Genomic DNA, 24,298 nt, shown 5'->3' with positions numbered 1-24,298 from the left:
ACACATTCTCATATGACAAGTAGAAAGGTAGGAGGTGCATTTGTGCATACAACAGGCCAACAGTTAAATACACGATCGACGAATGATCTCTATGTGGTGAGGTTTCATTCATCATCCCAACCTGGTCTGGTTTGAGGGACAGCCTCTGCCACTGGTGTGAACCTAGGGCCAGCTGGCTCAATGGTGGGACTGGGGCAGGGAGGATCCCCTATACCACATGACTTCAGTGTTTTCAGGTGAGACAAATAGAAGTGAGACATAATTTCTGCCTTTGTGGACATAGGACAAAGCACGTACACAACAGAACCACAAGGTAACAGGCTTTAGTTAGCATTAGGCAAATACAGTTAAAGGGCTGGGGGCATTCAGAAGGCAACAGTTGCCCACTCAGTTTAATGTGGAAGCTTTTATTCACAGGGGGTGAGCTGAAACACTGTGACTTATACGGAAATATTTGAAGAGTCACCTGTCTACAAAGACACTTGAGAACCTTCCTGGTATGGCTTCAGGGAGATAAAGGCAAACACAGGCTATGTCATTATGAAGCCAGTCTTGGAGGGGGCAGCAGAGCCTGGCAAAAAGCATTGCATGGGCACAGAAAGCAGCTACCATTTATTAAGCACTAACTACGTAAATTCCATGATTACATCTATTATTTCATTTAATCTGCTTGCTCTGCATCTTGACAGCTCAGCACACTTCCAGCAATCCAACTAGCCATCTTCTCTGATTCTCTTCAACTGGGCTGCTGAAAGCTACTTGAAAAAATTTTCAAAAACCTGTGAATTGGTATTCAACCTCAGTTGAACCCTCTCTATACTTCCTGGAAATTACTGTCTATATCCCGAAGTCAATGATACTTATGGTGTGGTCCTCTGGACTAGCAACACCAGCATCACCTGGGAACTTGAAAGAAAAGTAAGTTTTGGGACCCCCAACACATCCCTGCTAAATCAGAAACTCTGGGGTTGGGGCCTGGCAATCATGTTTTAACAAGCCCTCAAGGTGATTCTTTTTTTTTTTTTAAGTTGTGATCAATATATAGGAAAGACTGTACACCTGAAAAAGATTAAATTGGCAAGTGCTGTGCTATATATATTTTTACAACAAAACAACAGCCTAAAAAAAAAAAAGAGAAGCTCCTGAGGCTGCCTTATGTACAACCAAACACCTCATGGAATTCGGTTCCTTGGTTTGGAGGTTTAGGGTTATGGTTTCATGGGACATCTTGGTTAACTGGTGTAATAGCATGTTTAGTGCTTCTGTTCTACCTCCTAGTTCGTTGCATAGTACCTAGGGTCTTAAAAGCTTGCAAGTGGCCATCCAAGGCTCAACAATACATCTCTATTTACATGGAGGAAACCCTGGTGGCATAGTGGTTAAGTGCTACAGCTGCTAACCAAAAGGTTGGCAGTTCAGATCCACCAGGTGCTCCTTGAAAACTCTATGGGGCAGTTCTACTCTGACCTATAGGGTCGCTGTGAATTGGAATCAATTCGACGGCAATGGGTTTAGTTTGTTTCTTATTTTATTTACCAGGAGCGACCGGGGAAGAAGGAGAGTCAGGAATAGGAGAAGGATATGGAATGTGTGGCTAATTGCCTCCGTGAACAACTGCCTCCTTTGCCATGAAACCAGAAGATCTTAATGGTGTCCGGCTACCATTATAGAACACTTTACTCAAAGAATCTGTAGAAGAATCCTGATCAAAAAGGGGAAAAATGTCAAAGAGAATTTCAAATTCTCATGGAATCCAGACTTTCCGGAGTCATTGAGGCTGGATGGCTCCCTGAAACTATTGCCCTGAGGTAATCTTTAAACCTTGAGCCTTAAACCAAAATTCTTCCCTAAAGCATCTTTAAACCAAACAATAGTTTAGCTTAGTAAGTAAAGAATGTCTGCCTTGAGCATTGTGCTCTTTTAAAAAAATTATCAATACGGGATCGAGATGACAACAGCAACTCGAAAAGTTAAATGAGATTAGGGACCGATGAGTTTATCTTAATGGCGGTGGAATAATTTAGAAAAGGATAGCAAGAATAGTTGCAAAACTTGAAGAATAATCAATGTAACTGATTTGTACGTGTAGAAGTTGTTGAATTTTTGCTTTGTATATTTTCAACAAAAAATAAAAATTTTTAAAAAACAAAACACATTAAGTCCTGTTACATTGGACAATTTGCTACACATAGATGTTTAAATGTAAAAAAAAATATTCCTTTAATTAATAATGGTGAATATTTATTGAGGAGCCCTCGTGACACAGTGATTAAGAGCTCGGCTGCTAACCAAAAATTCGGCAGTTCAAATCCACCAGCCTCCTTTGGAAATGCTATAAACCAAACCTGCTGCCGTTGAGTTGATTCTGGCTCATAGAGACCCTAATAGGACAGAGGAGAACTGCCCCACAGAGTTTCCAAGGAGAACCTGGCTGATTATGAACTGCCGACCTCTTGGTTAGCAGCTGTAGCACTTAACCATTACGCCACCAGGTGGAAACCCTATGGGGCAGTTCCACTCTGTCCTATAGGGTTGCTATGAGTCAGAATCGACTCAACAGCAATGGGTTTAATATTAATTGATGTTGGCATACATGATGCGTCAGGTGCTACACCACGTATTTTGTCTCAATCAACCCATAACAAACCTATGAGATAGATAAAATTTTTATCATTCCTACTTAAATATATACACATATATGTAACAAAACATTTGCTATTTTAACAATCTTAAGAGGTACAGTTCAGTGACATTAAATATGTTCATCAGGTGTTCAACTATCACCATTAACAGTTCTTCAATATTTATATCACCCTTAACTCAGAGTCCCCTAAGCATTGTGTCTTACTTCCCACCCCCCCTCGCCTGCCATTGGTAACCACTAATAAACTTTGATCTCTATACACTTGCCTATTCTAGATATTTCATATAAGTAGGGTCACACAATATTTCTCCTTTGTGGCTGGTTTATTTCACTCAACATATATATTCAAAGTTCATCCATGTCATAGCATGTGTCAGGACTTCATCTCTCTTTATGACTGAATAATATTCCGTTACTTGTATATACCATATTATGTTTATCCATTCATCTGTTGATGGACACTTAGGCTGTTTCCACCTTTTGGCTATTGTGAATAGTGCTACCATGAACATTGGTGCACAGGTTTCTGTTTGTGTTTCTGCTTTTAATTCTTTTGAGTCCTCCAGATGATTCTGATCACGATTAAGGTTGAGAAACACTACGTAGATTAGTAAACGCCTTTCCTTCAATTATTTCAAACTTTCATCAGTCTCCTCAAGCCCTCTTCCCCCAAAACTCCTCCTTTCTTTCATAAAAACAAAGAGACTTTCAAGTAGCAGTTCCCCATTTTCCTAACCCCATAACCAGAACATCTCTATATCAGGATATGTTCTTTTCACCTTCTCACTTTTTTTCAGTAGAAGAGGGCACTTTCCAACTAGCCAAGGAAAACCTACCTATCTAGACAGCTCTCTAGACGCCTATCTAGACATGTGTCTAGATAAATGGTGAAAATATTTAAGTTGTCAAGGATTTCGTTTTACTTGCATCCACGGTCAACACCCATGGAAGCAGCTGTCAAGAAATCGAGCAATGTATTGCATTGGGCAAATCTGCCACAAAAGACCTCTTTAAAGTGTTTGAAAAAAAAAAAGCTAAGATGTTACTTTGAGGACTGAGGTGCACCTGACCCAAGCCATGGATATTTTCAATCACCTTATATGCATGTGAAAGCTGAAGAATAAATAAGGAAGACTGAAGAAGAATTGATGCCTTTAAATTATGGTGTTGGCAAAGAATATTGAATATACCATGGACTGCCACAACAACGAACAAGTCTGTTTTGGAAGAAATACAGCCAGAATTCTCCTTGGAAGCAAGTATGGTGAGACTTTGCCTCATGTACTTTGGACATATTATCAGGAGGGACCAGTTCCTGGAGAAGAACATTGTACCTGGTAAAGTAGAGGGTCAGCGAAAAAGAGGAAGACCCTCAATGAGACGGATTGACACAATGGCTGCAACAATGGGCTCGAGCATAACAACGATTGTGAGGGTGGCACAGGATTGGGCAGTGTTTCGTTCTATTGTACATAGTGTTGCTGAGCCAGAACCAACTCGATGTCACCTAACAACAAGAACAAGAACATCCAGATATCTATCGTCATCATCTATCCTGAATTGTATCTCCTCTTGTCTCCTTCTTCCATCAATTAACCATATTCTGACATACTTTGAATTTATCTATTGGCCTTTGTTCTTCAGCCCATAAATATTCTCCAGTCTCTCATATTCTTATTTATTCTATTTTCTTAATGATTGTTTCTCTGCCTCTCCCTTAAATGTAAATGTTTGCAAGGACTCTGTATTCCCATCCTCTTCTCTTCTCATTTTCCCTACTCTAAAGTGTTTTAAAGTGTTTATATATTGCAGACTTCCAAATTTGTATCAGCAGCCTAAGCCTTTTACCAGAGCTCCAGGAAAATATATTGACTCAATCAAAATAATAATAATAATAAATTTGAGCACGTATTCGCACCTCGGAAACCCTGGAGGTGTAGTGGTTAAGTGCTACGGCTGCTAACCAAAAGGCTGGCAGTTTGAATCCACCAGGCCTTCCTTGGAAACTCTATGCAGCAGTTCTACTCTGTCCTATAGAGTTGCTATGAGTCGGAATCGACTAGACGGCAATGGGTTTGGTTCGTTTTTGTTTTATTCCCTGTCTCAGTATGGCATTATCATCCTTAGGTCGAACACCTGGGAGTCATACTTGATCCTTCTCTCCCATTCATTGGAGAGGAGACTTTGCACAATTGAATTGAAAAATGTGAAAATTTACACAGGAGAATCAAGATAAACATTGAAAAGACTGGGGCAAAAGAGGCAGCATCCACTCAAGAAAAGACTGGATTAGTTTTGGGGGAAGGAGGGTGGGACAGAGCAAGGAGGAAGAGACCCAGTTTCAGCTACCATCTGAATGTGCCACGTGAGAAGTCTTTGGTTACAGTGAAAAGGATGAGGCAAGTTACATCGCGTGTATGGGAATCTCATGGGGATGAAGGAGAAAAAGAATCACAATCTTGGCCATGAAGACTTTCTGGGAGTTCAGAAAGGCTAAGCTCTTAAACGTGTATGAGAAGTGGGAGCAAAAATGGCCAGAAGGGTTGCGAAAGCACATCATGAAAGAGAAGGCAGAGAAACATGAGGTGGGAAAAGAATAACAATTTCTGTTTACGCTTTTCTGAGACATTGATATGATGGAAATGTAATATTTGTAGAAATGATGCTGGTTGAGGAAATATGTATAAATATGTATGATATGTAAAATACTTTAAAATAAGAATTGTAAGCATAAACAAGAATAATTGATGCAGTAGTACTTGTAAAATGATAAAGCATTTGCTATACAAAAGATAGTTCTTATTATGAGAGGAGATTATCTAAACATGGGATTTGAGTGTCTATTACACATTAATTCAAAGATGGTACATGTAGGTAAAATGTGATCTGAGGATCAATTTCTATATTATCATTGCATAACCCCTATTTTGTATATTAATTCCATTCATCTTGTGTTGCAAGTACCACGAAGGTGTAAGTCAAAAAAATTAGTTTCACAAAGCCACCATGTTGTTACTCTTGTTAGGTGCCATCAAGTTGGTTCCGACTCATAGCGACCCAACGTATAACAGAATAAATACTGCCTGGTCCTGCGCCATCCTCACAATAGTTGCTTGAGCCCATTGTTGCAGCCACTGTGTCGATTCATCTCATTGAGGGTCTTGCTCTTTTTCGTTTACCTTCTGCTTTATCAAGCGTGATGTCCTTCTTCAGGGACTGGTCCCTCCTGATAAATTGTCCAAAGTATGTGAGATGCAGTCTCACCGTCCTTGCTTCTAAGGAGTATTCTGGCTGTACTTCTGCCAAGACAGATTTGTTCGTTCTTCTGGAAGTCCATGGTATATTCTATACTCTTCGCCAACACTGTAATTCAAAGCCATCAATTCTTCTTTGGCCTTCCTTATTCCTTGCCCAGCTTTCCCAAGCGTATGAGGTAATTGAAAACACCATGGCTTGGGTCAGGTGCACATTACCCCTTAAAGTGACATCTTTGTTTTTTAACACTTTTAAAGAGGTCTTTTGCAGCAGATTTGCCTAATGCAATGCGTCCTTTGATTTCTTGACTGCTGTTTCCACTGGTGTTGATTGTGGATCCAAGTAAAATGAAATCCTTGACAACTTCAATCTTTTCTTCGATTATCATGATGTTGCTTATTGGTCCAGTTGTGAGGATTTTTGTTTTCTTTATGTTGAGGTGCAATCCATACTGAAGGCTGTGCTCTTTGATCTTCATCAGTAAATGCTTCAAGTCCTATTCACTTTCAGCGAGTAAGGTTGTGTCATCTGCATATTGCAGGTTGTTGATAAGTCTTCCTCCAATCCTGATGCTCCATTCTTCTTTATATTGTCCAGCTTCTCAGATTTTTTGCACACCATACAGATTGAATAAGCACGGTGAAAAGATACAACACTGACGGACAACATTCCTGACTTTAAACCTCGCAGTGTACCCTTGTTCTGTTTGAAGAACTGCTTCTTAATCTATGTACAGGTTCCTCATGAGCACAATTAAGTGTTCTGGAATCCCCACTCTTCGCAATGTTATCCATAATTTGTTATGATCCACACAGTCAAATGCCTTAGCATAGTTAATAAAACACAGGTAAACATCTTTCTGGTATTCTTTGCTTTCAGCCAAGATCCATCTGACATCAACAATGATATCGCTCATTCCACATCCTCTTCTGAATCCAGCTTGAATTTCTGGCAGTTTCCTGTTGATATACTGCTGCAACCCCTTTTCAAAGATCGTCACCAAAATTTCAATTGTGTATGATATTAATGATATCGTTTGATGATTTCTGCATCCCATTGGATCACCTTTCTCTGGAATAGGCATAAGTATGGATTTCTCCCAGTTGGTTGGACAGGTAGCTGTCTTCCAAATTTCTTGGCATATATGAGTTAGCACTTTAGTGCATCCGTTTTTTGAAACATCTCAATTGGTATTCCGTCAATTCCTGCAGCCTTATTTTTCACCAATGTCTTCAGTGCAGCTTGGACTTCTTCCTTCAGTACTATCAGTTATTAATCATATGCTACCTCCTGAAATGGTTGAAGATCAACCAATTATTTTTGATACAGTAACTCTATGTATTACTTCTGTCTTCTTTTGATGCTTCCTGCATTATTCAATATTTTGCCCATAGAATCCTTCAATATTGCAGCTCAATGCTTGAATTTTTTCTTCAGTTCTTTCAGCTTGAGAAATGCCAAACATGTTCTTCCCTTTTGGTTTTCTAACACTAGGTGTTTGCACATGTCATTATAATACTTTACTTTGTCTTCTCGAGCCACCCTTTGAAATCTGCTGTTCAGCTCTTTGACGTCATCATTTCTTCCATTCACTTTAGCTACTCGATGTTCAATAGCAAGTTTCAGAATCAAACCCACCCAGGTCACCAGAAATCGGGAGGTGGGGCTAGGCAAGTTTGGGTAGGCATGTTCCCAGAAGCCTTTAGAATAAAGTAGGACAGACCTAATCATTTTTGCATGATTCAGGTAGATAATGTAAAATATGAACCAGTGGAGACTGTTCCAGCTTTAGGATTTTTTTTTTAAAGACATAGCATCAAATCCCTCTAAGCTGTGGGTAAATAAAATGTGGTATATCCATACAGTGGAATATTATTTGACAATAAAAAATGAAGTACTAATACATGCTACAACATGGATGAGTCTTGAAGACATTACGCTGAGTGAAAGAAATCAGTCATAAAAGGCCACATGTTATATGATCCCATTTGTATGAAATGTCCTGCATAAACAAACTTATAGACACCAAAAGTAGAGTAGTTATTACCTAGGTCTGGGGTGGTGATGGAGGGATTAGGAGGTGATGGTTGAAGGATATGAAGTTCTTTTGGGGATGATGAAAGTGCTCTAAAATTGATTGTGGTAATGGTTGCACAACTCTGTAAACATACTAAAAGCCATTGATTTTTACAATTTAAAAGGGTGACTTATATGGTGTGTGACTATCTCAATAAAGCTATTATTTAAAGATCCTTATAAATTGCATAGTTGTAAAAATGCTTTGTGCAACTAAGTATTCTCCCAGGACTCTAGTGGCTATGTGGTCAACTGGAGAAAGAGTAGGAGTTTGGAGTCATTTGCGCTTGGGATCTTATTCCTGCTCAGCCTCTCATAAGCTGTACAGTCTTGAGAAAGCTGATTTCCTCATATGTGAAATGGAAATATCATCTCACCTCTTGCAGGATTGCTTCAAGAATTAGATGATATAATTTTTATAAAGAGCCTAGCACAGTGCCTGGCACATTTATAGCCACGATTTATAACCGCCCATGGAAGCAGCAGTCAAGAAATCAAACAACTTATTGCATTGGGCAAATCTGTTGTAAAAGGTCCCTTTAAAATGTTAAAAAGAAAAGATGTCACTTTGAGGGCTAAGGTGCCTGTTATTCAAGCCATAGTGTTTTCAATCTCCTCATATGCATGTGAAAGCTGGACAATGAATAATGATGACTGAAGAAGAATTGATGACTTTGAATTATGGTGTTGATGAAGAATATTGAATATACCATGGAATGTCAGAAGAATGAATAAATCTGTCTTGGAAGAAGTACAGCCAGAATTCTCTTTAGAAGCGAGGATGGGGAGACATCATCTCACATTGGACGTGTTATAAGGAGGTACCAGCCCCTGGGGAAGGACATGGTGCTTGGTAAAGTTGGGGGTCCACAAAAAAGAGGAAGACGCTCAAGGAGATGAATTGACACAATGGCTGCAAGGATGGGCTCAAGCATAATAACGATTGAAAGGATGGTGCAGGACCGGGCAGTGTTTTGTTCTGTTGCACATAGGGTCGCTATGAGTTGGAACAAACTCGACAGCACTTAATGACAACAGGAAATGTTAGTTCCCTTGCTGCTTGCGTGCTCCATGTAGATTTTCTCTTCTGCTTGGACTTCATCCTTGTGAACATGTGCCAAAATATTGTTTCACCCCATCCTTCCTCGTGAGGTTACTACATTACCAGCAAACAAGGCAACCTGAAGTTTTAGGTTTTAATAACAACTAAAGAAAACTTGAGTATGTAAGTTGTTAAAATTTGTCTGTGTGCAAGTGGAAAGACACAAAAAGAGGTGAAAATTTGGACTAGAAGACAGTAATAGAGAAGTGCACCTCATTCATCACAAAAGCATTTTGCAGTTGGCAACACCCCCACAAATGACTAATCTCCAAGAAGAAATTTGATCCCTTTAACTGCAAGGAAAAGACGTTTAACACAAGCAGCTGTGGTGATAAATCTTCCTATCAGGTGTGGTTATAAGGCTGGAAAATCTTGAGTTAACTGTGTTGGTGAATTATGCACTTTATTTCTACTTGTTTAAATATATTTTTCTTTTATTTACACAGAGATGGCTTGTAATAAAGCTATCCTTAAGCTCTAGAGTCAGAAAACCACCAGTGATAATTTATTTTCTAGCATCCATGATAATAATATAGATGCCTAGTTCATGACATGCAATTTTCCTTCCTCTTTGGGTTATACTAATATTAAAATATTTCTGCATGCACTGCTCAAGACAGTGTTGCCTTGATCCCAGCCACAGAAAAACAAATTAAAGACAGGTATTTTTGATTACATGTAGAAATTTAGAAAATATTTGCCAAAAATGCATAGCCTACTTACAGACCCCAAATATTTAAGTAGGTTAAAAAGAATTCATAATTCAAATGCAACTTTGGAAAATCTTGTAGTGGTTTAAAAATTCATAACCTTAATTTGGAAGCAGTATTTCCACTTCAGGAACATAAGGGAGCATGTTTCTACCTGATTTGCGATTGAATTACCTAATACAAACAAGGGTAGGAGAAAGAAAAGAATACAAAGGTGGTGGAACAGGCATTTACTATATTTAGCTAATCAAAAGTAGTGTTCACTTTTATCCTAACTTGTTTAATGAAAATTTCCAAGAATGCTTACTTTAGCAATGATTCTGGGGAAAACAGAGCTGATCTTCTGAATTTTTTTTTCCTACCTGAGCAGTTTTTCATTCTCTCTTATAATAAAAAGTTAAATGTTTAAGTAGTGATACGAGGAATTGAATTGAGGAATTTAGAAGACCTGGATGCCCATCATAACATGCTGACCTAATCTAGCTTAATTTGCAAATTTGCTGGATCCTTAGAGTGTTATGCTATGTTGATCAATCATGTTATCTCCGAAGTATGATTGTAAGTTCAAGTTAAAATATTTAGCTTTTTTTTAATTGTGGTGAAAATATACACACCAAAACAATCATCAATACAAAAACATCTACATTTACAGTTCATGGAAAATATTTATCTTTTTTCGGTGAGGGACTTTAGCCCCTCTATAGAGGAAGCTCATGTTGAGTCTGTTTACTCTTGGAGCTCTATGCAACTTGAGTTTAGAGACCAAATCTCTTTAATTTTTGTTCTGTCTGTAACAGACTCAAATTTAGCTTCATGTATATATGTTTATATGTTCATGTATACATTATCTATTTATTTATCTGTAAAAGTATCTCTATTTGCAGATGACATGATCTTATACACAGAAAACCCTAAGGAATCCTCAAGAAAACTACTGAAACTAATAGAAGAGTTCAGCAGAGTATCGGGATACAAGATGAACATACAAAAATCAATTGGATTCCTCTATGCCAACAAAAAGAACATCGAAGAGGAAATCACCAAATCAATGCCATTTACAGTAGCCCCCAAGAAGAGAAAATACTTAGGAATAAATCTTACCAAAGATGTAAAAGACTTATACAGAGAAAAGTAGAGTACACTTCTGCAAGAAACCGAAAAAGACTTACATAAGTGGAAGAACATACCTTGCTCATGGGTAGGTAGAGTTAGCATTATAAAAATGTCTATTCTACCAAAAACGATCTATACATTTAACGCAATATCAATCCAAATCCCAAGGACATTCTTTAATGAGATGGAGAAACAAATCACCAATTCCATATGAAAGGGAAAGATGCCCCAGATAAATAAGGCATTACTGAAAAAGAAGAACAAGGTGGGAGGCCTTACTTTACCTGATTTTAGAACCTATTATACTGCCACAGTAGTCAAAACTGCCTGATACTGGTAAAACAACAGATACATGGATCAATGGAACAGAATTGAGAATCCAGACATAAATCCATCCACATATGAACAGTTGATATTTGACAAAGGCCCCAAAACAGTTAAATGGGGAAAAGACGGTCTTTTTAACAAATGGTGCTGGCATAGCTGGCTATCCATCTGCAAAAAAATGGAACAAGACCCATACCTCACTCCATGCACAAAAACTAACTCAAAATCGATCATAGACCTAAATATAAAATCTAAAACGATAAAGATCATGGAAGGAAAAATAGGGACAATGTTAGGAGCCCTAATGAATGGCATAAACAGTATACAAAACAGTATAAAGAATGTAGAAAAAAACTAGATAACTGGGAGCTCCTAAAAATCAAACACCTATGCTCATCCAAAGACTTCACCAAAAGAGTAAGAAGACTACCTACAGACTGGGAAAGAGCTTTTAGCTATGACATTTCTGATCAGCGCCTGATCTCAAAATCTACATGACACTGCAAAAACTCAACTGCAAAAAGACAAATAACCCAATTAAAAAATGGGCAAAAGATATGAATAGACATTTCACTAAAGAAGACATTCAGGTAGCTAACAGATACATGAGGAAATGTTCACGATCATTAGCCATTAGAGAAATGCAAATCAAAACTACCATGAGATTCCATCTCACTCCAACAAGGCTGGCATTAATCCAAAAAACACAAAATAATAAATGTTGGAGAGGCTGTGGAGAGATTGGAACACTTATACACTGCTGGTGGGAATGTCAAATGGTACAACCACTTTGGAAATCGATTTGGCGCTTCCTTAAAAAGCTAGAAATAGAACTACCATACAATCCAGCAATCCCGCTCCTTGGAATATATCCTAGAGAAATAAGAGCCTTTACAAGAACAGATATATGTACAGCCATGTTCACTGCAGCACTATTTACAATAGCAAAAAGGTGAAAGCAACCAAGGTGCCCATCAACGGATGAATGGATAAATAAATTATGGTATATTCACACAATGGAATACTACGCATCGATAAAGAACAGTGAGGAATCTGTGAAGCATTTCATAACATGGAGGAACCTGGAGGGCATTATGCTGAGTGAAATTAGTCAGTTGCAAAAAGACAAATATTGTATAAGACCACTATTATAAGAACTTGAGAAATAGTTTGAACTCAGAAGAAAACATTCTTTTGTGGTTACGAGAGGGGGGAGGGAGGGAGGATGGGAGAGGGGCATTCACTAAGTAGATAGTAGATAAGAACTACTTCAGGTGAAGGGAAAGACAGCACACAATACAGCACACAAGACAGCACAATTGGACTAAACCAAAAGCAAAGAAGTTTCCTGAATAAACTGAATGCTCCGAAGGCCAGTGTAGCAGGGGCAGGGGTCTGGGTACCATGGTTTCAGGGGACATTTAAGTCAATTGGCATAATAAAATCTATTAAGAAAACATTCTGCTTCCCACTTTGAAGAGTGGCGTCTGGGGTCTTAAACGCTAGCAAGCAGCCATCTAAGATGCATCAATTGGTCTCACCCCACCTGGATCAAAGGAGAATGAAGAACACCAAGGACACAAGGCGATTATGAGCCCAAGAGACAGAAAGGGCCACATGAACCGGAGACTACATCATCCTGAGACCAGAAGAACTAGATGGTGCCTGGCTACAACCGGTGACTGCCCTGACAGGGAACACAACAGAGAACCCCTGACGGAGCAGGAGAGCAGTGCGATGCAGACCCCAAATTCTCATAAGACCAGATGTAATGGTCTGACTGAAAGTAGAAGGACCCCGGTGGTCATGCCCCCCAGACCTCCTCTTGGCCCAAGACAGGAACCATTCCCAAAGCCAACTCTTCAGACATGGATTGGACTGGACAATGTGTTGGGGAGGGATGCTGGTGAGGAGTGAAAGCTTCTTGGATCAGGTGGACACTTGAGACTATGTTGGCATCTCCTGCCTGGAGGGGAGATGAGAGGGTGGCAGGGGTTAGAAGCTGGTGAAATGGATGTGAAAAGAGAGGGTGGAGAGAGAGAGCAGACTGTCTCATTAGGGGGAGAGTAATTGGGAGTTTGTAAAAAAAAAATTGGGAGTGTGTAGCAAGGTGTATATGGGTTTTGTGTGAGAGACTGACTTGATTCGTAAACTTTCACTTAAAGCACAATAAAAATTATTAAAAAAAAAAAAAGACTGCCTTGAATGAAAGCTAATTTTTCTACCACCACTGTGGAGTTCTCTAACATGAGCACAGTCAAATGCTGATCCTGAATATAGCATCATTCCCTTTGGGGCCAAGCTTCTCATTTAGTGGCAAGTTGACTCCATCATGTAGGGACAGTCATTTGTCCTCGAGGAAATAGATACATACTCTGCATAAAGATTTGCCCTCTTTGTCCACAAATTTTTGGCTATTACTACCATTTGTGGACTTAAAATGCCTTATTCATTGTTAAGGCTTTCTGTACAAAAAAAAAGCACTCACAAATTGTATAGTGAAAGAAGTGTAACAATGGACATACACCCACTGAATACACTGGTCTTACTATTCATTTGCTCCATCACCCAAATGATAGAATAGAGGACTATCCTCCTGAAGGCTCTATCCCAGTGCAATCTGAAACAACCTGCAAGGTTAAGGTATTATTTTACGAGATGCAGTATATGCTTTAAATCAGGGGCCAATATATGTTGCCATTTCCCCCATGGTCAGACTGCAGGGGTCCAGGAACGAAGGGTTGGAGGTGAGAGTGGCTCTCTCACAATTAACCTAAAACTCATTTATAAACTTTTGCTTCTTGTCCCTACAATCTTGGTCTCAGTGGATTTGGAGGTCCTAGTACCTGGTGGCACAGTGGCTAAATGTTTGGCTGCTAGCCACAAGGTTGGCAGTTTGAATTCACCACCTGCTCCTTGGAAACCCTGTGGGATAGTTCTACTCTGTCCTATAGGGTTGCTATGAATCAGAATCAACTCGATGGCAATGGATTTAGTTTGATTTTGGTTTTAGGACCCATGGGAGTTATGCTTCCATCAGGGAACATGATCGTGATGTTAAATTGAAAACTGAGACTACCTCCCTTATGATTTGAGGTACCTCATGATGCTAAACCAACAGGCAAAGAAGGGGGTTACTCTTCTGGCCAAGGTGATTTATCCCAATTGCCAAGGAGAAATTATGTTGCAACTAATAGAACAGGAGCCAAGAATACTGAGTATGAAACCCAAAGGATTTACTAATATGCCTTTTAGCACTCCGATGTCCAAATATATGTTTGCTAGGGAACTCTGGCAACTCAGTAAAGATAGGACCACTGAAGCCTTAGATACAGTGAGAATTAAAGTTTGAATCACACTAACACGTAAAAACAAAAATCAATGAGCCAAGATTGTAACAGAGGGTAAGAGAAACTTAAGATGAGTAGTGGAAGAAGGACGCTGTAATAAACTTAGACTTTGTGACCAGCAAAAAAGCTAGGATTGTAGTAGCTCTGGTTTATGCTAATTGCTTCTCTCTTTTAAAAACAACTTTACTGAAGTGTAATTGCACTTATTTAAAGAGTACAGTTTAGTAAGTTGATTTATACACATACATGTGAAACCACCCCTACAATTGAGACAATATATTCATCATTCCAAAAAATTTCTATAAGCCCCTTAGAAACACTTTCCTCCCACTCATCCCTGTCCCTGCCATCGCAGACAACCATTGATCTGCTTTCTGCCACTATACACTAGTTTGCATTTCCTAGAATTGTACATAAAAGGAATGACATAGTAAGTACACTTTTTGTCTGGCTATTTACACTCAGTATAATTATTTTGGAATTCATCCATGTTGTTCCATTTCCATAGTTCAGTCCTTTTTATTGCCAGGTAGCATTCCAGTGTATGGATGCAGCATAGTTTGTTTATCCATTCACCTGTTGATAGACTTTGAATTACTTACAAATTTTGGCTATTACAAATAAAGCTGCTATATTCATGTGCAAGTTATAGTATAGATGTATGCTTTTATTTCTCTTAGATATGTATTTAAGAGTCAAAGGATGGATCATAGGTAGGTGTATATTTACCTCTTTAACAAACTGCCAAACGATTTTACAAAGTGGTTGTAATATTTTACATTTCCACCAACAGCCTATGAGAATTACAGTTGCTCCATGTTCTTGTTAACAATATGATCAGTCTTGCTAATTTTAGCTATTCTAATGGGTGTGTTCCCTATGCATCTGTCAGTTTGTCATACTGTGGGGACTTTGGTGCTGTGATGCTGGAAGCTATGCCACCAGTATTCAAATACCAGCAGGGTCACCCATGGTGCACAGGTTTCAGCTGAGCTTCCAGACTAAGACAGACTAGGTAGAAAGACCTGGGAGTCTACTTCTGAAAAGAATTCGCTGGTGAAAATCTTATGAATAGCAGTGGAACATCGTCTGATACAGTGCCAGAAGATGAGCCCCTCAGGTTGGAAGGTACTCAAAATACCACTGGGGAAGAGCTGCCTCCTCAAACTACAGTCGACCTTAATGACTTGGATGGAGTCAAGCTTTCAGGACCTTCATTTGCTGATGTGGCAGGACTCAAAATGGGAAGAAACAGCTGCAAATATCCATTAATAATTGGAACACGGAATGCACGAAGTATGAATCCAGGAAAATTGGAAATTATCAGAAATGAAATTGAACGCACAAACATTGATATCTTAGGCATTAATGAGCTGAAATGGACTGATATTGGTCACTTTGAATCAGACGGTCATATGGTTTACTATGCCAGGAATGACAACTTGAAGAGGAATGGTGCTGCACTCATTGTCAAAAAGAACATTTCAAGATCTGTCCTGAAGTACAACGCTGTCATTGATAGGATAATATTCATATGCATATAAGGAAGAACAGTTAATACGACTATTATTCAAATTTACGCACCAACCGCTAGGGCCAAAGAGGAAGAAATAGAAGATTTTTATCAGCTGCCGCAGTCTGAAATTGATCAAACATGCAATCAACATGCATTGATAATTAATGGCGGTTGTAATGCAAAAGTTGAAAACGAAGAAGGATCCGTAGTTGGAAAATATGGCCTTGGTGATAGAAACAATGCCAGAGATGGAATGATAGAATTTTGCAAGACCAACGACTTCTTCATTGCAAATACCTTCTTTCACCAACATAAACGGTGACTATACACATGGACCTCACCAGATGGAACACTTAGAAATCAAATAGACTACATCTGTGTAAAGAGATGATGGAAAAGCTCGATATCATCAGTCAGAACAAGTGCAGGGGCTGACTGTGGAGCAGACCATCAATTGCTCATATGCAAGTTCAAGCTGAAACTGAAGAAAGTCAGAGCAAGTCGACGAGAGCCAAAATATGACCTTGAGTAAAGCCCACCTGAATTTAGAGAAAATCTGAGGAATAGATTTAATGCATTGAACACTAGTGACCGAAGACCAGATGAGTTGTGGAATGACATCAAGGACATCATACACAAAGAAAGCAAGAGGCCATTGAAAAGACAGGAAAGGAAGCAAAGACCAAGATGGATGTCAGAGGAGACTCTGAAACTTGCTTTCAAACGTCGAGCAACTAAAGCAAAAGGAAGAATTGATGACGTAAAAGGACTGAACAGAAGAAGATTTCAAAGGGCACCTGGAGAAGACAAAGTAAAGTATTATGATGACATGTGCAAAGAGCTGGAAATGGAAAGCCAGAACAGAAGAACACGCTCAGCACTTCTCAAGCTGAAAGAACTGAAGAAAAAATTCAAGCCTCGAGTTGCAATAGTGAAGGATTCTATGGGAAAATTTTAAACAATGCAGGAAGCATCAAAAGAAGATGGAAGGAATACACAGAATAATTATACCAAAAAGAATTAGCCGATATTCAACCATTTCCAGAGGTGGCATATGGTCAGGAACCGATGGTACTGAAGGAGGAAGTCCAAGCTGCTCTGAAGGCATTGGCTAAAAACAAGGCTCCAGGAATTGATAGAATATCAATTGAGATGTTTCAACAAATGGGTGCAGGGCTGGAGGTGCTCACTCGTCTATGCCAAAAAATATGGAAGACAGCTTCCTGTCCAACTGACTGGAAGAGATCCATATTTATGCCTATTCCCAAGAAAGGTGATCCAACCAAATATGGAAATTATAGAACAATATCATTAATATCACATGCAAGTAAATTTTGCTGAAGATCATTCAAAAACGGCTGCAACAGTATGTTGACAGGGAACTGCCAGAAATTCAGGCCGGTTTCAGGAGAGGACGTGGAACCAGGGATATCATTGCCGATGTCAGGTGGATCCTGGCTGAGAGCAGAGAATACCAGGAGAATGTTTACCTGTGTTTTATGGACTATGCAAAAGTATTCGACTGTGTGGATCATAAGAAATTATGAATAACATTGCGAAGAATGGGAATTTCAGAACACTTAATTGTGCTCATGAGGAACCTTTACATAGATCAAAAGGCAGTTGTTCGAACGGAACAAGGGGATACTGATTGGTTTAAAGTCAGGAAAGGTGTGCATCAGGGTTGTATTCTTTCACCATACCTATTCAATCTGTATGCTGAGCAAATAATACGAGAAGCTGGAGTGTATGGAGAACAGGGAATCACGACTGGAGGAAGACTCATTAACAACCTGTGATGTGCAGATGACACAACCTTGCCTGCTGAAAGTGAAGAGGACTTGAAGCACTTACTAATGAAGATCAAAGACCACAGCCTTCAGTATGGATTGCACCTCAACGTAAAGAAAACAAAAATCCTCACAAGTGGACCAATGAGCAACATCATGATAAACAGGGAAAAGATTGAAGTTGTCAAGGATTTCATTTTACTTGGATCCACAATCAACAGCCATGGAAGCAGCAGTCAAGAAATCAAAAGACGCATCGCTTTGGGCAAATCTGCTGCAAAGCACCTCTTTAAAGTGTTGAAGAGCAAAGATGTCACCTTGAGGACTGATGTGCGCCTGACCCAAGCCATGGTATTTTCAATCTCATCATATGCATGTGAAAGCTGGACAATGAATAAGGAAAACTGAAGAATTGATGCCTTTGAATTGTGGTGTAGGCGAAGAATATTGAATATACCATGGACTGCCAGAAGAACAGAAACATCTGTCTTAGAAGATGTACAATCAGAATGCTCCTTAGAAGCAAGGATGGCGAGACTGCTTCTCACATACTTTGGTCGTGTTGTCAGGAGGGATCAGTCCCTGGAGAAGGATATCATGCTTGGCAGAGTACAGGGTCGGTGGAAAAGAGGAAGATCCTCAACGAGGTGGATTGAAACAGTGGCTGCAACAATGAGCTCAAGTGTAACAATGATTGTAAGGATGGCTCAGGACCGGGCAGTGTTTCGTTCTGTTGTGCATAGGGTCGCTATGAGTCGGAACTGACTCGACGGCACCTAACAACACAAACAACATGAATTTAGTGCTATCGTTTTGGTGTCTTTTTTTGTGTGTTGTTGACAGTTTCTTTTTTCCACTTAATTTTATATGCTAAGTCGATTATCCTTATATATTATCCTGTCCTCATCTTCATTGTTGTTGATTTTGTTTCTGCTGAGTCTCTATTTTTTTCTTGTGTTTTATTTTGATCAGTAGGATAGTTTGTCTCCTTTGTGGTTACCTTATTATTTACCCCTATTTTTCTAAATTTAAACCTAACTTTTATTTTTTTGTATCGCTGTATCTTCCTCTCCATATGGAAGATCTATGATTACATTTTTTTAGACACTCTAAATTTTTTAATGTTGTCTTCTTTCATATAATAACAGTGCTATTACCCTGATTTCTGCTTTTTTTTTTTTTTCCTTAATCTTGCTTTGTTTTTTAATTTCCCTTTCTGGATTGACTTCTGGTTGCTCTGCCCAGTGTTCTAGTCTTGGATTGATACCTGATATTATTGATTTTCTAACCAGAGAACTCCCTTTAGTATTTCTTATAGTTTTGGTTTGGTTTTTATGAATTCCCTAGACTTCTGTTTATCTGGAAATGTCCTAATTTCATCTTCATATTTTGCTGGATATATAATTCTTGGCTGGCAATTTTTTTCCTTAAATTTTTTAAGTATGTCTTCCCATTGCCTTCTTGTCTGCATGGTTTCTGCCGAGTAGTCCAAGTTTTTTCCTATTGGCTCTCCTTTGTAGGTGACTTTTTGTTTATCCCTAGCTGCTCTTAAAATTCTCTCTTCATGTTTGGTTTTGGCAAGTTTGATTATAATATGTCTTGGTAACTTTCTTTTAGCATCTACCTCATGTGGAGTTCAAAGAGCATCTTCGATAGATATCTTCTAATCTTTCACGGTATCAGGGAAGTTTTCTGCCAACAAATCTTCAACAGTTTTCTCTGGGTTTTCTATTATCCCTCCCTGTTTTTTTTTTTTGTTGTTGTTGTTCTGGTAATCCAATCACTCGTAGGTTATTTCTCTTGATAGAGTCCCACATGATTCTTAAGGTTTCTTCATTTCTTTTAATTCTTTTATCTGATTTTTCTTCAAAGTGAAGTTCATTCCAGGAATGCATAGTTGGTTTAATATCCCAAAATTTAATTACTATAATAAGCCACAACAATAGAATAAGGCACAAAAACCACATGGTGATCTCAATAATCACTGAAAAAGCATTTGACAAAATTCAACACCCCTTCATGATAAAAAATATCTAACAAAGTAGGAATAAAAGAGAAATTGCTATTTAGGACTGTGATCGATTTTGAGTTAGTTTTTGTGCATGGAGTGAGGTATGGGTCTTGTTTCATTTTTTTGCAGATGGATATCCAGTTATGCCAGCACCATTTGTTAAAAAGATTGTCTTTTCCCCATTTAACTGTTTTTGGGGTCTTTGTCAAATATCAACTGTTCATATGTGGATGTATTTACGTCTGGATTCTCAATTCTGTTTCATTGGTCCATGTATCTGTTGTTGTACCAGTACCAGGCAGTTTTGACAACTGCGGCGGTATAAAAGTTTCTAAAATCAGGTAAAGTAAGGCCTCCCACTTTGTTCTTCTTTTTCAGTAATGCCTTATTTATCCGGGGCATCTTTTCCTTCCATACGGAATTGGTGATTTGTTTCTCCATCTCATTAAAGAATGTACTTGGGATTTGGATTGGAATTGCATTAAATGTATAGATCGCTTTTTATAATGTTAACTCTTCCTATCCATGAACAAGGTATGTTCTTCCACTTATGTAAGTCTCTTTTGGTTTCTTGCAGAAGTGTACTGTAGTTTTCTTTGAATAAGTCTTTTACATCTCTGGTAAGATTTATTCCTAAGTATTTTATCGTCTTGGGGGCTACTGTAAATAGCATTGATTTGGTGATTTCCTCTTAGATGTTCTTTTTTGTTGGTGTAGAGGAATCCAACTGATTTTTGTATGTTTATCTTTTATCCCGATACTCTGCTGAACTCTTCTATTAGTTTCAGTAGTTTTCTGGAGGATTCCTTAGGGTTTTCTGTGTATAAGATCATGTCATCTGCAAATAGAGATACTTTTATTTCTTCCTTGCCAATCTGGATGCCCTTTATTTCTTTGTCTAGCCTAATTGCTCTGGCTAGGACTTCCAGCACAATGTTGAATAAGAGTGGTGATAAAGGGCATCCTTGTCTGGTTCCCGATCTCAATGGGAATGTTTTCAGGCTCTCTCCATTTAGGGTGATGTTGGCTGTTGGCCTTGTATAAACACCCTTTATTACGTTGAGAAATTTTCCTTCTATTCCTAGTTTGCTGAGAGTTTTTATCATGAATGCGTGTTGAACTTTGTCAAACGCCTTTTATGCATCAATTGATAAAATCACGTGATTCTTGTCTTTTGCTTTATTTATGTGGTGGATTACAATAATTGTTTTTCTAATGTTGAACCATCCCTGCATACCTGGTATGAATCCCACTTGGTCGTGCTGAAGTATTTTTTTTGATATGTTGTTGAATTCTATTGGCTAGAATTTTGTTGAAGATTTTTACATCTACATTCATGAGGGATATAGGTCTATAATTTTCTTTTCTTGTGATGTCTTTACCTGGTTTTGGTATCAGGGGTATAGTGGCTTCATAGAATGAGTTTGGGAGTATTCCATCCTTTTCTATGCTCTGAAATACCTTTAGTAGTAGTGGTGTTAACTCTTCTCTGAAAGTTCGGTAGAACTCTGCAGTGAAGCCGTCCGGACCAGGGCTTTTTTTTTTGTTGTTGTTGGCAATTTTTTGATTACCTTTTCAATCTGTTCTTTTGTTATGGGTCTATTTAGTTGTTCCACCTCTGTTTGTGTTAGTTTAGGTAGGTAGTGTGTTTCTAGGAATTCATCCATGTGTTCTAGGTTTTCAAATTTGTTTGAGTATAGTTTTTCATAGTAACCTGATATGATTCTTTTAATTTCAGTTGGGTCTGTTGTAATATCGCCCATCTCATTTCTTATTCAGATTATTTGCTTCCTCTCCTGTCTTTCTTTTGTCAGTTTAGCCAATGGTTTATCTATTTTGTTGAGTTTTTCAAAAACCAGCTTTTGGTCTTGTTAATTCTTTCAATTGTTTTTCTGTTTTCTATTTCATTTAGTTTGAGTCTTAATTTTTATTATTTGTTTTCTTCTGGTGCCTGTGGGTTTCTTTTGTTGCTCTCTTTCTATTTGTTCAAGTTGTAGGGATACTTCTTTGATTTTGGCCCTTTCTTCTTTTTGTATGTGTGCATTTATTGATATAAATTGGCCTCTGAGCACTGCTTTTGCTGTGTCCCAAAGGTTCTGATAGGAAGTGTTTTCATTCTCATTAGAGTCTATGAATTTCTTTATTCCATCCTTAATTGTCTACTATAATCCAGTCTTTTTTGAGCAGGGTATTCTTCAGTTTCCAAGTGTTTGATTTCTTTTCCCTGCTTTTTCTGTTATTGATTTCCACTTTTATGGCCTTATGGTCAGAGAAAATGCTTTGAAATATTTCAATGTTCTGGTTTCTGCTAAGGCTTTCTTTATGACCTAATGTGTGGTCTATTCTAGAGAATGTTCCATGTGTACTAGAAAAGAAAGTATAGTTGGTTGCTGTTGGGTGGAGTGTTCTGTATATGTCTTCGAGGTCAAGATTGTTGATTGTGGCATTTAGATCATCCGTGTCTTTATTGAGCTTCTTTCTGGATGTCCTGTCCTTCACCGAAAGTGGTGTGTTGAAGTCTCCTACTATTATTGTGGAGCTGTCTATCTCACTTTTCAATGCTGATAGAGTTTGTTTTATGTATCTTGCAGCCCTGTCATTGGGTGCATAAATATTTAGTAGGGTTATATCTTCTTGGTGTATTGTCCCTTTAATTATTATATAGTGTCCTTCCTTATCCTTTCTGATGCATTTAACTTTAAAGTCTATTTTGTCAGAAATTAATATTGCCACTCCTGCTCTTTTTTGATTGTTGTTTGCTTGATATATTTTTTTCCATCCTTTGAGTTTTAGCTTGTTTGTGTCTCTTAAGTCTAAGGTGTGTCTCTTGTAGCAGCATATACACGGATCTTGTTTTTTAACCCATTCTGCCACTCTCTCTCTCTTTATTGGTGCATTTAGTCCATTTTCATTCAGGGTAATTATGGGTAGGTATGAATTTAGTGCTATCATTTTGATGTCTTTTTTGTGTGTTGACAACTTCTTTTTCCCACTTGATTTTATGTGCCGAGTAGATTTTCTTTATATATTGTCCTTTCCTCATATTTGTTGTTGTTGATTTTGTTTCTGCTGAGTCTGTATTTTTCCCTTGTATTTCATTTTGATGAGTAGGATAGTATGTCTCCTTTGTGGTTACTTTATTGTTTACCCCTATTTTTCTAAATTTATAACTAACTTTATTTCTTTGTATTGCCATATCTTCTTCTCCATATGGAAGGTGTATGATGATTACATTTCTTAGTCCCTCTTTATTATTTTAATGTTGTCTTCTTTTATATGATAACATCGCTGTTACCCTGTGTTGGTTTTTTCTTCTTTTTTTTAATCCTGCTTTGTTTTTTTTTTTTGGATTTCCCTATCTGGGTTGACTTCTAGTTGCTCTGCCCAGTGTTCTAGTCTTGGGTCGATACCTGATATTATTGATTTTCTAACCAAAGAACTCCCTTTAGTATTTCTTGTAGATTTGGTTTGGTTTTTATGAATTCCCTCGACTTGTGTTTATCTGGAAATGTCTTAATTTCGCCTTCATATTTAAGAGACAGTTTTGATGGATATATGATTCTTGGCTGGCAATTTTTTTCCTTCAATTTTTAAAATGCGTCCTCCCATTGCGTTCTGGCCTGCATGGTTTCTGCCGAGTAGTCTGAGCTTACTCTTATTGGCTCTCACTTGTAGGTGACTTTTCTTTTATCCCTTGCTGCTCTTATAATTGTCTCTTTATCTTTGGTTTTGGCAAGTTTGATTATAATATGTCTTGGTGACTTTCTTTTAAGATCTACCTTATGTGGAGTTCGATGAGCATCTTGGATAGATATCTTCTCATCTTTCATGATATCAGGGACGTTTTCTGCCAACAAATCCTCAACAATTCTCTCTGTGTTTTCTGTTATCTCTCCCTGTTCTGGTACTCCAATCACTCGTAGGTTATTTCTCTTGATAGAGTCCCACATGATTCTTAAGGTTTCTTCATTTTTTTTAATTCTTTTATCTGATTTTTCTTCAAATATATTAGTGCCAAGTGATTTATCTTCGAGTTCAGAAATTCTAGCTTCTACTTGCTCAATTCTGCTCCTCTGACTTTCTATTGAGTTATCTAATTCTGAAATTTTATTGTTAATCTTCTTAATTTCTGATTGCTGTCTGTCTATGGATTTTTCCAGCTTTAAACTTTTCATTATGTTCCTGAATAATCTTTCTGAGTTCTTCAGTTGCTTTATCTGTGTGTTCCTTGGCTTGTTCTGCGTATTGCCTCATTTCCTTCCTGATGTCTTGAAGGGTTCTGTATATTAAACTTTTGTATTCTGCATCTGGTAATTCCAGGAATGCACTTTCATCTAAAAGATCCCTGGATTCTTTGTTTTGAGAGCCTGTTGAGGTGATCATGGTCTGTTTCTTTATGTGACT

General features: G+C 38.2%; 1 long non-coding RNA gene across 1 annotated transcript; it reads left to right on the top strand.

The window, feature by feature from the left end:
- The first annotated feature begins 451 nt into the window (after positions 1-451).
- LOC135228792 (uncharacterized) lies at positions 452-14,042 on the top strand. Its single transcript, XR_010319651.1, has 3 exons — positions 452-918; positions 1,540-1,808; positions 10,672-14,042. It is a non-coding gene; the product is annotated as an uncharacterized LOC135228792 (long non-coding RNA).
- Positions 14,043-24,298: the final 10,256 nt, after the last annotated feature.

This window comes from Loxodonta africana, chromosome X (assembly GCF_030014295.1).
Source record: "Loxodonta africana isolate mLoxAfr1 chromosome X, mLoxAfr1.hap2, whole genome shotgun sequence".
Taxonomy (NCBI): Eukaryota; Metazoa; Chordata; class Mammalia; order Proboscidea; family Elephantidae; genus Loxodonta; species Loxodonta africana.
This window is presented reverse-complemented; position numbering and strand designations above follow the sequence as displayed.